Source organism: Glossina fuscipes, unplaced genomic scaffold (assembly GCF_014805625.2).
Source record: "Glossina fuscipes isolate IAEA_lab_2018 unplaced genomic scaffold, Yale_Gfus_2 112, whole genome shotgun sequence".
Lineage (NCBI taxonomy): Eukaryota > Metazoa > Arthropoda > Insecta > Diptera > Glossinidae > Glossina > Glossina fuscipes.
In genome coordinates, this window is record NW_023998455.1 from 5,975,817 (window position 1) to 5,991,019 (window position 15,203).

At 33.5% G+C, this 15,203-nt stretch overlaps 1 protein-coding gene across 6 annotated transcripts in view; it reads left to right on the top strand.

Annotated features, from left to right (window-relative positions):
• LOC119639626 (atrial natriuretic peptide receptor 1) overlaps nucleotides 1-15,203 on the top strand; it is a 64,582-nt gene that overhangs the window by 20,538 nt on the left and 28,841 nt on the right. The window contains exon 1 of one of the 6 annotated variants that reach the window (XM_038037120.1): nucleotides 1,996-2,852. The exons of the other annotated variants lie outside the window; for them this stretch is intronic. The gene's annotated coding sequence lies outside the window, so the exon portion shown is untranslated. Of the gene's footprint in view, nucleotides 1-1,995; nucleotides 2,853-15,203 lie in introns of those variants that run through there. 6 annotated transcript variants of the gene reach the window in all.

Sequence of the window (15,203 nt, forward strand, 5' to 3'; positions counted from 1 at the left end):
TACTCTCTTTCCAGGAAAGTGTGTTACATGCGTCACATCGCTTGCAACGTTATATTTATTTATTTTTTCATTTAATATGGAACAGGGTTGCGTATATCTATTAAAAACGTCTCACCGATAGAAGTCACGAAACAAGATTTTTACTTATTGATTTACCCTTAGGAAATTACAAGCTATATAAATAAAAAAAAGTTTTAATAATAATAACAAAAAATAATAATAAATGGTAATAGTAAATAAACAAATAAATCAAAGTAAAAAATAAATGAAGCAAATGAATTTTTAATTATTAAGCAATTACAATCTACCGATAATCTAAAGAAAAGAAAAAAAAAGTGAGAGCACAAAAGAATAATAAACAAAATAAATAAATTAAAAAATGAAATAATAATAAATATTTAATAAATAATAAAAAACAAATAAAATAAATATTTAATGAACATTACGTTACATTTAAAGAAAATAAATATTAAATAACTGAAAGGTAGGAGAAATCATCGTCAGCTCTGCGTATGACATTTCTCCGGTTTTTCTGATTTAAAATATAGTACGTGCTAAAGTACAGTAAGTGCTCGATTCACTATCGTAATTACGCAATATTCAACAACAATGTAACGTTTCGGGAAGAACTGCATGAAAACGGCAATTGATTAAAAAAATTGCATAAATAAAAAAAATAATAATAGAAATAATAAAAATTATCTATGAATTAGTCACAAATGTTTGTTCCGTTTACCAAACAGTCTATCTTTCATTTCCTTGTATTTAAAGCAAACAAAAAAAAAACACAAATACTTTTGCGGTATTATTTACCTCTTTGCATAAAAACGTTTGTTCGCACGCCACAATATGTCAAACTAGCCGAGACCAAGAAGAAAAAAAAGCGAATGATAAAACAATTTTTAAAAATGCACCCACCCACTGAGTTCGCGTATTGTTGATTAAATCAAATAAAATACAAAACGAAACAAGTGTAAAATTATTTTTATTCAAATGCAAATGTTTACAAAATATTTCATCACCAGAGTGATTTAGGAAAAGAAAAAAAGAACGAACAACGACATGCATCGTGAGTAGCGTACGCTTCCCTCTACTTCTCAATCTCTCTTTCTTTCACTCTCTGTTTCTCTCTCTCTCTCTCTCTCTCTGCCTCTCTGTTTATAATATCGAATGTTAGCGAGCGAGCACAAGTAATGTGTTACATTTCAAAGTTTCGCATTTTACTCGGGTGTACTTTACCTAACGTTTTAATCCTTTACCTTGCGGTTTGGTAAGAGGCTCCCTTTTATTATCTTCTTTTGTACCCTACATAATTTGTAGCACAGGATGTCAAGTGTATGCGGACGTACATAATGCCCAAAAGCGCTTCAGATAGACCCACCCACATATTATAACGCCGATAAGCTTGTCTGTGCGTCTGTCCCTCTGGTGTCTGTCCATGTACTTTTACCTCCAAACTGCAGATCGCAATAATTCAGATAATTTGATGAATTCTAATACACTCACATGCTTTGACCCAAGGACGAACGCTATCGACAATGGCTCGGATCGGTCCACTTTTTCGACTAATCCCCATATAACACCTTAGTTAAAAAGTCCATTGTAAGGAAGAAAATTTGAAAATTTCCAAATTTAAAAAAAAAAAAAACTCGCCGAGAAATATTATTTGAAAATTCTAGGTTAGTATGAAAAATTTGATTTGGCTATGGCAATCTTTCGAATCCTCCCGCATACTAACGTTCTCACCAAAAATTGAATGTTTTTATGGTAAAAATGTTTTATGGCGAAATTTGGTTCATCAATCTTACCGAAATTTGGACTACGAAGGTCTAATTTTTAGATGTTACCGCATATAACCATTCTCAGGAAATATAGGCCATTATTTGCCAAAACACTTGACGGTTTATAATAAAAATTTAAAGCACATTTTTTAATAAGATTTTTTTTTTTAATTCCTAATAAATGGCAGGGACCACATAGGTCTATTCTAAATGTACAGAGATTAACATACAAAGTGTACCCTTATAAGGAGAGAATGTTTAATTTCTAGTCTTTTATAAAGCAAAATGAAAAATAATAAAATTTTTAGGAAGAAGGTTAAGTTTGTTAAATTTAGATCACGTCATGTGATGTTCTTGGCATCCGGTAATATACCTACCGGTTTTCATGAAAAACACGCCTTTGCATTAAAGTAATGTGCAACGATTGAATAATTGTATTAAGCGAAACTACGACTACAATGTTCTTATTGGTTTTCTTTTTTTTTTGGTTCTCATAGATTTACACGGGCACTTAGCATTATGACATCTATTGATATCAAAGCATAGCGAAACTGTTACGAAGGAAGCTACGTGCAGCTTTAAATAAACCTCAGATAGCTTAACGTGAAATCATTTTTTGCCAACTGCAACAGGAATAATAATCACATTGGCTAACGACGTCGAATGTTAGCGAGAAATTTTTGCAAAAATATTTTTTCTTTTTCTTCTATTTTCTTCTACTTTCTTTCAAATTGAATTTTGAAATTCAAATTTCTGTCTGGAAGCATTGAGACAAAATGTAAATGATTGAATGGACTTTGAAGTTCACACCGACCAAGAAGTTTTTTTTAGCTTTATCTGATGTCTGTGAGTGAAATGGCTTTGGTTTGGTGTATCCCTCACATGCTTTAAAGATTAATATAAAACAAGTTTTATGTAATATTATAGACAGACAAACACCCGATACATATACATGCTGTCTGCTGCAGTCTTTCGAAAGAAAAAACAAAACAAAAAGAAACAAGAAATTGAATTTTTATCCGCGTTTGTACGAATTTCCTAACACCTATTACTACGCAGCTAATAGTGCCAGTAAGTAAAAATCATATTCAAGTACACTAAGTGATTATAAGCGAAGCATTAACTAGATTAGAAGGTTGTTTAACTGTTATCAATAAAAACACAAAAAGAAATCAAAAAATATTGCCCAAAGGAAAGCTTAAGCAATTTAATATTCATTCATAAGATAAATAGATTTCATTGAAGAAGTGAAGAAAGTGATAAAAACAAGAGTGGACCTAGCTTTATTGTCTAGCTCTGGCCTGATCGGAATGCTTCGTTAGCCATATTTTCATTCGGGTTTTTCGAAACGTAGAAGACTTGTAACGAATTTAATTTACCGCGTGGTGGGTACAGAAAGACAAAGTTTCAAGTTTGCGGCCTTTTATTGCCTTGATTGTATGCAGAACACAAAAGCCGTTGATAACGCTCTCCTTATTTATCGATATAAACACACAATTACACGACTGCTAAAAGCGATAATGAGGTAAAAAGAGATAAATGCGCAAAAACTATAAATATAAATCAATTTATGAGTTTAGTTTTGTTGCACAATTTTTTCAATAAATTTTTTCTTATTCTATTCTCTCTTTCTGTTATAATACGCGATATTCTAAAGACAGAAAGCACATAACAGGTCCCGAACCTGCGCAACGATTGTAAATACCGTAGATTGCTTAGGATTCCTCCTTACAGTTATTATATAAGCGATATTCTAAAGAAAAAACGCACACAAGAGGCCCAAATCCTAGTCGACGATTATCTAACCAATAGACAAACAGCCCACGGCTCGAAAATAGCTTAATTTGAAATCAAGAAACAAAGTTATTAAAAAAGTCGCAATTATTGACCGCACTGCTTACGATAATTACGAGCAAAGTATTCTTTGCTATTACTTTTTTATTATTTCTTTTTGTGGCTGTGTTCATTCACGTGCAAATAGCGTATCTTGTTCTGCAGTTGGTTAAAGAAAGAAAATGAGACATAATTTTTAATGGTTTTTTCCGTTAAGCGAAAAGATGGAAGCTAAAATGGTAAAAGTGTACCGATTTCGGTGCACGCCAACAAAAATTAGTAAGCTTGAATACATATTTCTTTTATTTATGGCACAAAAGGAAAATTTCATTTTATTGCGCGTACCTTTATCAATCTACGTCTCGGGCAGTGTTGTAAACATAAAACTCGCTCTATGCAGTTATTTAAAAAATTCCTTAAATGACAAGCAGTCGAACAATGGACCCGAATAGAACCATTTTCAATGGCGTTCTTTCTTCGTTCAAAACATGTCCGGCCACCAAATTTGATCAAATTATTTCAAAAACTGTGACTTGAGCACAACAATAACAGAAAGACGGATCGACGGAAAAGCTTAGAAAATAATCCTGAATCGATCGACCTCAAGTCCTTCTGGATGTTTTCATATATCCGCACAAACTTCATCATCATCAGAAGTACGAGGTATAAAAATTGCGCCTAACGTACGAACGTATTTAAGCGTGTGCCGAAACCGATACACATGGCTGGCAGCGTGTGAACAAGCTCGAGAAAAATGACGGATAGCACCTTTAAATTATATGGAGAGAATGCTATTTACTTCAATAAAAATGAAACACACGAGCTGAAAACAAGGGAAACTAATGTTTTGGGTTTCAAGCCATTTTCCATAGAAAAGCGATCGAAATTGAATTTTTCCTAGGCGTCCGGACTACGCTATATTTTTGAATACAAATAATATAACAAAATGTTTTGTAAAAATTTGCAAAGCGTTGATTGGTTGTTTATGCATTCATGGCCGTAAAACAGTGTTTTTATTCTTATTATCATTAGTTTAGCCGGATAATATATATTCTAAGAATAAAGTCTTAAAGCACTGGCATCTAAGGCTTCATTAAAACCTTTACCGCACTTGAGATTTGAACCCACCACCTTCGTGAGTTGTTAGGTTAGTCGCGAGTCTTTGTCCACCCGGCCATTCAAATTATTCTATGTTTTTAGATCCATTATATCCATAGATGATCAGATGAAAAATTTTTCTATAGCTCTTGTAAATCTTTACAGTAAACTGGATGCACAGCTCTACTCAGAGCTACCTCGACAAGTTTAGAAGCCCCTTTTTTTCTTCGTTTGCAACTTAACAAGAGCGTTTTATTGAATTGATTGAAAGTCACGTCTTAGTGATCGGACACAAAGCCAGAATACCGACCGGTCATACGCCTCGATATCTTGCTTATTATTTTTGCGAGTTGTCCCAGTTTCAAGTTCAACTGCGATTCATATAACACCGTCAAATAAATAATATTTACAAGTCGAGCAGTAAGAGACAGAGAACGGGACAACTAGATCGGTTTAGAGTTTTATATTTGGTTACGCATTTAATTTATTTTTGAGGTTTTCTTTTGTGCATATCGTGACTTTAAAAGGAACCCAGTCAACAATATTTTATACAATAATTTAATGTTATGTCAGTGAATCGATATTACGGCTTAGTTGTGTTTTATTTTATATATTTTTCACCAGCCACTCAAGACATGTCCTCCATTTATGTGCGAATCAGAAGTAGAACAGAAATATTTGCAGTTTCTCTTAGAGATTCTCTCACTTTAAGTCGAAACGCACTTGACGCAAGTATCCTCATAAAACATTTAGAGATTTCCCAAATGACAAATTATGCTATTGTTGTGCATGACTCATGCCATCGGCCGAAGCACTCGATAATTATAACATCGACAAACATAACATAATGACCGCAAGCACCGCAATGCGTGCATAATTGAGAAGGAAGTAAAAGATTGCATTTAAAAATTTGTAGTTTAGAGAATGATTAAGTTGAAGTTTTAATAGGGAAGCACGTAATTTTCACATGAATTGAAACCAAGGTTTAAGAGTATAGAGTAAGTGTCACGTTATCAATTTTCAGGTGTTTCTCGGCTACGACAAATATGGTTTTCTTACTCTGGGACTTGTTATCATTATATTATGTTAATCATGCATAAGTTCACGTTTTGCGTTGCGTTGCATTACAAAAGAAAGAAAAAAAGCCAGTTCAAAACGTGGCTTGAAAAAAATGGGGTATGAAAAGACGCTTAACCATAATTTCTTAGGGAGAAACGTTTGTTTGAGAGCGATCTTGTATGAATTCTTTTGGCTTTTCGAGCAAGTATTGTATTAGTAGTGTGTGTGAGTGCTTCAATATTGCGCGGACTTGAGATGTATCTATTTTTTGTTAGACCGATCGACCCAACTTTGCTTACGATTACTTCTTGAACGGCTTTAATTCAATATATCACAACATTCGTAAGTAAAACAAACTGCTGGGGTATCTTCTCATATTAAAACGTTGCTTGGCCTTGATATGCGAGACTTTACGTTGTGGATTAACATCTGCTAGCGATGCCCACGACTTATCCACTTGCAAAAGAATATATATATTATATATATTTTACCGAGTGCCACATGGAAACATGTGTACACACGTGCTCCTTCCCCTTCTGGTAAGGGCGAGAACCATCGAAAACTTTTATGGATCATAGACCTGACTCCATACTGGACAAGCAAGCAAGTCCTTCCCGCTATTTGGCGGAGAAAACACCCGCGATGGGCAGCTTGCGCTACCAGACGGACGCCGGCAATTTGTTCCTGGGCTCCCCGACGCCCATGATACTAGAGGGAAAATTGAAAGAATTAAATTGAGACAAAGTCACTCAGCAGATTAGAGTGTTGTGTTCCATCACCACGATACTCTCCAGTGTTATATGTTTCGTAGATCCCCATCTTCCTTGGTCCTAATTATAATGAAATGTACTCTGAAATGTACATGTGTTTCTCGGCGGGTCTGATACCCGACATAATAAAAATGGAAATTTTTGTAAAGTAAACGCTGTCCCAATAAAATAGAAACGCTTGCTATATAAAGTTCACTTATTTTAGGTAGCAAAAATTATATAAAATAGTTTAGTAAATTATTATAAAATAGTTTAGATAGTAAAAATCAATTATTTGCGTGAGCTAAAGCGAGCGAATGGTATTTTAACTGAATTGTTTTAGATTTAGCAAAAATGTTTAACAAACGCAATAACATTACAATGTAGAAATATTTTCTCATAAAAATATTCTAATAACAGTACAAACCATTAAATTTTGTCAAAAAATATTTAAAATAAGAAAGAATTTTTTCTAAACTCATTCGCATTACACTAAATTTTATTTATATTTATTTATACGATATATTGTAAAATTTTTTTATCAGTCACCTACCCCTTCAAAATCCTTTATATCAAGTGATATATATGACATATAAGAAAATTTGCTTATTATGTTTATTATAGGTCGCAAGCGAGTACGTTGACTCTCTTAAGCTTTGTATAAAAATTTTAAAAAAATTTTATTATATTTGCTTCATGTTTGTTATTCACTTCCACTTGAGGCAATGATTTATTCCTTAAATAAATTCATAATGGGCATCACTTTTAGCTTAAGACAAATTCAAAATCATTGATCTCTTTTTCTATTATATCGAGCTAAAGTTTATCTTTCCAATCTAAAGAGCGAGAGAACGAGACTGAAGTTTGAAAGCAAATAGCATTGGAAGCTCTCTATGATTTAAGGCAAAATGCGAATGCGAAACCACCGAACTAGAAAATTTGTGAAAGGCAAACTTACTGCGACGCCTCTTTTTCTTTTTTTTTTTTTTTGTTGAAAAGGAATCAATCATTTCTGGAGTGAAGCTAATACGGTAACGGTCAGAGAAAAGGGCTAAAGTTGTCTAGAAAGACTTAACGTAAGGTGTGTCCACGATGTCACTCAATCACAGTACAGCCATGGCCACAAGAATAGCATAAAAAACACTTTCATTTCAAAATATATTTTAAACAAAATTTCATAAAATTTTAAAGTGTTTGCGTGATTGAAAGAAATATATATTATGTTCATGCAAGGAAAACCATTTCAAGACCAAGAAATTTGATATAAACCGAAAATTTCCTGGCTTTAAAACCGGAACTAAGAGAAACTAGATAAATTCAGTCAGGTACACAACAAATTTACACAAGATAAACGAGAACCTTTTAAGAACAACATGGAAAAAAAGGTTGATGTTCTTTCAAAATATGGTTTAAAGTACATTTGAGTATGTTTGAAATATTTTCGAATTGAAGCAGAAATATGTACGCAATGATCGCAAAGATATGAAAATTTTTTGGACAACAAACCATGATACTAAACTATCCGGCCTACGAAAAAGATTAAGGCACACTATAATATTAGTAATTAAAGAAGAAAGAAAATTGTATTCGAATCTTTTATATCAACTGCGTCTATTTTAAGAACGACGAAAAAGACGACTAAGAATGCTATAATCGCAGCAAGGCAGACGATTAGATACCCTACACCACTTTCCTCATTTTATGCATCGTGTCTATGTAAATGCATAATTTCATGCAAGCTCCCTTATTGGAGGATAGCGAAACGTCAATGTGCTCTAAATTTAGAAAACTTACTTCACTTTTATTATTTCCCCGTCGCGTCTATCGTAGCAAATCATAGATTGGACTTTGTCACTATACCATATAGATATTCAATTTCCATAGGAAGAGCTCTAGGGCAAGAGGGTCAAGTCATAATATCGGAAATGGTCGAAAAGGTGGTCCGACCTATTAATCATCATTTTCAATAACCAAAATGAATTATCAGACGGACAGACAGACAATTCGATTCAGAATCGCTTTGGCTGAATTAGGGTTGGGTCCATTTCATGTTCTCCTGGGTGTTACAAATGTGCACGCAAACGGTATATTAACCCTCTATTGCAAGTGATGCGCGTAACTTGGCGTATTTTGGCATTTTTGGAAAATACATGGGTCTGTTGTAACTTATGCGTAATGGGCAAAGCCACAGAATGCCGAAATATTCTCTTTTCACTTTATACTGTATTGTGGGCGTGTGCCTTAATTGATTTGAACTAATTTTAATAACAACGTATGTGCAAGAGCTTTTAAACTTTTTGCCAAACTTTTGCAGTCATTTTTGCAATCATCTTACAACAAACATTACACAGGTGGGGAGAAGGACAGACGGACGTGCTTAAATCGATTCAGAATTCGGCGTATCTGGAGCTTCCTTCTAGCCATAGTAAACATTTTGACAAGTTGAACCCCCCGCCCCTTCCTTTAAAAGAAATAAAAATTCACTTTTCTTACAGAAATGCAAAAGACGAGGCTTAAGAAATAGAAAATGTTATTGTGTTTCATACTATGATTTAATTATTAAACATTTCCTATAGTTCTGTACCTGATAAGCATATTTAAATATACGCAAGTGTATAAGTGATGGCTTTAATATGAATAGAGACGTATAGCGAAAGCAATTGACTAGAATTTTAATTTTTTTATTTACTTTGAAATTGTTTTTATAACTCAATTTTCCACAAAAATAGACAAACGCATGTACTTTTGCTATAATTAAACACATTAAAATTTATAATTAAGCCGTAATTAGGCGAACAGATCATATAACTTGAAGAAGCCGTAGACAATGATGCTCTCACATTTATTATGAATTCTTTAGCTTATAAGAAATCTGATTGGAAATATTAATTATCGGCAAAGCCCAAAGTAACTCTATTGGGCGAGCCTTAGTTTATTCTCTCCCCTCGCATATTATAAAATATTTACAACCTAAACAAACTCGTGCTCGCGATACAGTTTACTTTCCTTGTAGCTATAGTAAGCAGCTGGGTCGATAAAGATATAACATTGGCGAATTGCGGACACATACCCACCAGGCTGCACGGCCACCAGCTCCCAATTTCGTTCCTCTTCCCCCGCGATTCCTTCTCACGTTCACCCTGAGTGATTGCTCATATCGAACAAAAAACTGTTAGCTAAATGCGTATGACGCAGGTACGGAAACTGCACAAAAAAGTGAAATGACAAATTACTTTTTAATATAAAAACTCCAAATTATCAACAAGATGCTAGTACAAATGCCATTTAGTGATATGTTTTCGTTCTATTCGTATAGCACTGCGTCTGTTATAAGGTAATGACAGAGGGAGTTTTGAAAATAAATTGCTTAGCTAGCTGGTTGGTTAAGTTGTCTTTTTTGGTACCCCTTTCTATCTCTTTTTTAAAGACACAATACTGAGAACTTGAATAAATGAAGAAAAACATTTCTGTAAAATGGTTGTATTTACAAGCGTTCGTATGTTTCATATGCTGCTAGAAAAGAAACGCAAACATTGTGCGCCGAAGAGCAGAGATATGATGTTGAAGACCCTTTTTCAAGGAAATTCCCCACAAAAAATCCCTTGGGACCTTATTTTATCGTTTTAAACATTTATTTTCTTCACATACTTGAGGCCACACTTGAGAAGAAATATTAACTCGTTCGCTGGCAAACGTCGGCCAAAGAAGTTTGAAGAATCCAATCTAAATACACATACGTAACATCGATTCCATTTGAAAAAGGTCGTGGAATGTGATGGACATTTTCCCCAGTGTACTTCGATAACGAAAGCGTTCATTTCCAATTCAGATTCTGAAGCGAGTAATCGAAGTTTATTCAACCATAGTTTGATTTATTTGGTTTATTGATTTATTTATTTATTTTTTTTTTATTTTAATTTTTTTATTTTTTTGTCTTTTTTATTTTTCATTTTATTGTTTATTTATTTTTTAAAATTGTCTTTTGTTTTTGTTTGTTTTGTCCTTCCTTCACTCAAGTGCAGACAATGAAGGATTTCTAAAAATACTTGAATGTGTGCCTTTACGCTAAACACAATTGATTTCAAATTAAGTTCAATTCAATTGAAAAAAATTTCAGATATGTAGTGCGTGTGATGCAATAAAAGCAACGATGTACGATCATTAAGAATGTTTTCGCGTCATTAATACAAAAGAAAAAAAAAAAAATCAAATTCGCTTATTGTTTACATAAATCATTAATAAAAATTTAAGGAATTTGAATTTTGTAATTTTTTATGAAATTCAAATAATTATAACTAAAATAAGAATTCACTTCCATTCAAACATTTCTCTGCACAATTAATTGCACAAGTCATCAATCAATTATCGTTTTTCCGAATTCCAACAATGGGCAAAACAAGAGAGTTTTGGTCTCCGATATTCTTTTGCAGTTTTCATTGATATAAACGATTAAAGCAATAATTATATCCGCACTCGCTTAGGCCTCTAGTTGCCGGCGACAGATTTACCCACAAGGTAGCTGCAATATATATCAGAAGAAGTTTTCCGTTTTTTTTTCGTTTTTTCGTTATTCTTATATCCATAGCTTGTAGTGCTTGGCCTACAACTTATAGTTTCGATTAAAGCAATAGTTTTCGCAATAAATAAATCCAAGCCTGTAGTGGAAGAAGTTGATATTTCCTCTTGCAAGAAGACTTCTTTTCCTCCCCCCGTAGTCATACTGCTATGAGTTACTGTCACTACCAATATTTTGTACTATTTGGACTCTACTTTATAGTTATTGAAGAAATACTTTCTCATCCGCTGACCAAGACAAAGAGTGTCCAATGACATAGTCCATTGTAGAAAAGTCAAAGGGTACGTCAGAACAGTCATCTGAGCTGAGAACGTGATGCCGCATTGTGTCGATATCTTCTTCGGGGAAAGAAGACCTCTAGTTAGGGATAATAATACTGCATAAGATTTAACCAACACTATAGATGACCACAAGGGGGTGAACATAAATAGTCACCCGTTAACACTTAAGCCTAAATCGAAACACTTTATATCAATGCACAGAAATTTATGAGACTCTGTTCAACAGAAAGAACAACTTAAGCCGTTACAGCATTGATTTTGTGTCAAAACATTCTTTACATAATTTTATACAATTTTGTTTATATCTCAATTAAAAAATAATTTTCTCATTCTGACATGTTGGACTTAATAGAGGCTGACTTGTTAAGGAAAAATCTCAGAATTTTTTTTTATTTGTTTTTTATTTTTTCATTTTTTTTTTTTTTTTTTTTTTGGTATTTTTCTTAAGTGCTTAAGTATTAAAGACTAAGTCTACAATAAATTGCTTTCCCATTACGAACTATTCAAAACCGCATGAAATAGTTTCATTTATATTGGAATCATCTTGTCATTCATATATATAAATAAATGGAGAAAAAGTGATTCTTCCGCACTCGTATATATCTTACATATTAGCGAATAATAATTTAAGAAAGAAATGTAGAAAATAATTTATTTAAATAAACAAGACAACCATGCGCCAAAATTATTAATAAATAAAACTAAAAAGAGTTAGCTTTCTCTTAGGAACTGTGTCTACGATAAGCGCCTAAATATTTACATTGTTCATAACATAAATTAAATCAATATTTGAACACTTGTTTATATAAAAATATTGATAATAATGACAATGATGATGACGATCACGATAATGATGCTCTTGACGGACGCGTAAGCAGACAGTAAGTTGGAATAGACTGTAACTAAATATATATTATGTCATAGTGGTCGAAAACGTTTGCATACACTATGGACATTACGTAGAAGCTTAGATAGAAGAACCGGTTGAGTCATGGCTTTCTTCCTGTTTGCCTAACTACCTGTTTTTCATTCATCAAAGTGCTTAAATCACAAAATTCTCCAAATTACGACCACAGAGTTTTGGTTTTGTTTAGAAGAATGAAATTAGTCGCAAGTTTTCTTCTTTTTTTTTTGTTTTGTTTCTCTCCCTTTAAGCCCAAAAATCAGCTAAATTGATTCGTATAAAATGAATACTAACACACCTTTTTTTCTGATTGATATTTACATGTTCATGTTGAAAATCGTCTGCTTTGGATCAGCAGTTCCCACGCAATTAATGAAAAACCTTAAAGAGCGCGACAGCGTGAGGTATAAAAGCTCTCATGCGATTATTAAAAACTATCGCATATCATATGTGAGTTTTATAGGAGCATAACACTTATGTATGTTAGCAATATGTACAGAAATGTTATCGTAACATATAAGAGATTTCTACGTTTGGAAAATAAGATCCAATAAACGTTCATGGTCAAGCAGCGAGTACAGATACTATCGTGGTATAGTGTTACTCAATGTGCCATTACAATATTCCATGGATGTCCGCTTCGATAGTCACCTTCGTTTCCAGCATTATTGAAAGTCTTCCGCTATGTGCGCACTCTATCAGTGTGTCCCAAAGTGAAAGTCTACTGTGAAGTTAAACATGGCCGTGTTTGCTTTTTATGAAACGAGTCGGAGATTACGATGAGCTCGCTAAAGTACGATAATATCTTTTTATGTGCACGTCTTGTTAGATGGAAACGTTTCTTAACGCCAGACTCCAAGATTGCTTACCCTCACCCTTGATATAAAGCACGAGCGAAAGTCACTGCATTGCCATCTCCTTACAGCATACCATCCATCTCATAGGATGGAATAAAACTTTAATGGATAACCGATGGATTGCATCTCAAAATTTGAAAAGGATTCTAATTAAAAGTAATTCTTCGTAAACCCCGGCAAAGAGCGATAAATTGTTTGCAAAAAAAACTCAACTATCGTAGATTTAGACCAAATCATGTCTTGCTTTGGACCTCTGCATACATTTTTTTACAAAAAAAGTCAACTCTTGTGCAGCTAGAAATTTTTGAAGTCGTGTAAGGTGCGTAATACTCAGCCTTGACAGGCTATAATAGTTTTACTTCTATACCCTACAAACTTTGTATCACAAGGGTATAATAAGTGCACACGGGTGTAAGCAACACTTGCAAGGACTTCAGATAGAGGCAACTATTATTATCTAAGCTTCTCGGTCGATCTGATGTCCTCATGTCCTGGTATTATTCTGTTCAACCCACATGCTGTCAATTTTGAGATATTTTGATGAACTTTGTTACACATACGTATTTGGAACCAAAAGCGAACGCTATCGAAAATGGCTCGAATCGAACCTCTTTTTCGACCGTTTCCCATATAACGCTTTATTTCGAAAAATCATTACATGAATGACTTGAATTAAGCAAAATGACGTACAGTATTTAATGGTGGGCTGGGAATAACTACAGTATTTTTACATGTTCGAAGAGCGTTAAGGGATTTGACTTTTCATGGCTTCGGATTAAAAAGCCACATGCTTACGATCAAATCAACTTAAAAGTTTTAGGGCGATTACGTGAGTATCTCGATTCATTGAAGTGCGCATTGTGCATTTCCACGTTTCTAAACAAGTACAACAACAAAATAATAATAGCGAGTTTCAGATATACGCGTGTAATGCATTATAAATGCCGTGTAAATAACTTTATAATTAGATGATGAATGAACAACACAATCTTAGGAGCGGAGAGAGCAAGAGAGAGAGAGAGAGAGAAAGCAATTAGTAAAATAGTAACGCTTTTGAATAATGAAACAAAAACTATTTTTTCTTTTATTTTTGTTAAACGATAACAATAATATGTACATGTGTATGTACATTCTAAACGAATGTTTGACTTTGACTCTTCGTTTAATTGTAATTTGCTAAATGTTGCCGCCATGGCTTTCAAATTCTTTAACACTAAGCTTTAAAATAATATTTAATATAAACACTTTCGTATTTTTCTATTAAGACGACGAGTAAGCGTTTTTGAAAATTGCTCGGGCATTTGATCCTGGCTTTTATTTACTATTCACTAACGCTGGGAATTAATCGACTTTTGGTTTAGATTTAAAACTTCTAGAGATCCATTTCAATAATTGGTTTTTTTTATCAAGGTCGGGCCCTAACCCTAATAATTAATTTGAAAATGCATTCTAATACCAGATATATACATATGGAACCCTAATGTCTATATGGAGAATGCATGTTTATTGTATGAAAAGCATTATAGTAACCCACGGCCAACCATAAAATACTCTACGCCACTTCGATTAGTACAGTTATTCATGTAAAGACTTGCCTTCCCTGGATCAAAATATGTTCGTGTGACAAATTTCATTAAAATATCTCAAAACATCCGACAAGTACGGTGAACATAAGAATACCTGGACAGATACTAGGCGGACAGAGTAGCTTAGATCGATCGTTGTACGCATATCTTTGAAAGAGTGTAAGTCACTTCCAAATTGTTTTGCAATTTTGTAGGCGATATCTTTATTTTCACTAAAGGAAGAATGTTTACCACACATGCTACACACAGTTGCGCACACAGATTGCATTCTAAGTTTGAAAATGGTCAAGAACTTAGATACTTTATGGGGTTTTTGTGGCTTGTTTCTGCGCCTTATAAAGACATTGAAGAAGAAATTAAATCTTGATGCACTATAACGTTGGGTAGATTTTGTCAAATTTTTCAATTTCTGTCATGGCACAGCATCGCCCAATTTATGTACATTGGTCTGCTATAGCTTATGGATAATGAGCAAACAA